Consider the following 813-nt stretch of genomic DNA (forward strand, 5'->3'; position numbering starts at 1 on the left):
AAGGAAAGAGAATTTGACGTTTCGAGCGGAGCTCTTCGTCGGAAACAAAGAAAGTCCAAAGAAGGGAAAGACAGAGGAAGAATTATTGCTTATAATGAACATTCTTTTCTACTCTAGGCACAAGGCCCGAAATTTTGGGGGACGGGGCCAGTCAATTAGATCGACCCCAGTACGCAACTGGTACTTAATTTATCAACTCTGAAAGGATGAAAGGCTAAGTTGACCTTGGCGGAATTTGAACTGAGAATGTAAAGACAGACAAAATACCGCTAAGCATTTTGCTGGCATGCTAACGTTTCTTATTTGTTTCTTTCTTTACTGCCCACAAGGGGCTACACACAGAGGGTACAAACAAGGACAGACAAACGGATTAAGTCGATTATATCGACTCCAGTGCATAACTGGTACTTATTTAATCGACCCTGAAAGGATGAAAGTAAAGTTGAGCTCAGCGGAATTTGAACTTAGAACGTAGCGGCAGAAGAAATACCGCTAAGCATTTCACCCGGCGTGCTAACGCTTCTGGCAGCTCACCACCTTGCTTATAATGAATATTGTAACAACTCCTAACAAGTATATGTTTAGCAATCTTAACAGACTAGTCTGATTTCGGATTCTTGCTGAATGGCTATCATGACAAGACAAGAGAAATAGTGCCACTAAAAATGTTAGAATTAAATCATGTTTCCTGATGACATATCATTTAAATGTTCATGTACAACAAAACATTTTGAAGCTTCATATATATATATTATCTCTCTCTCCCTCTCTCTCTCTCCCTCTCTCTCTCTCTATCTATCTACCTATATATAT

The 813-nt window shown here is 39.5% G+C and overlaps 1 protein-coding gene across 3 annotated transcripts in view; it reads left to right on the forward strand.

Moving 5' to 3' along the window:
* Positions 1 to 813, forward strand: part of LOC106876766 (diphthine methyl ester synthase) — a 253,322-nt gene that overhangs the window by 148,803 nt on the left and 103,706 nt on the right. The gene's annotated exons all lie outside the window — the stretch shown is intronic.

The sequence above is a fragment of the Octopus bimaculoides genome, chromosome 12 (genome assembly GCF_001194135.2).
Source record: "Octopus bimaculoides isolate UCB-OBI-ISO-001 chromosome 12, ASM119413v2, whole genome shotgun sequence".
Lineage (NCBI taxonomy): Eukaryota > Metazoa > Mollusca > Cephalopoda > Octopoda > Octopodidae > Octopus > Octopus bimaculoides.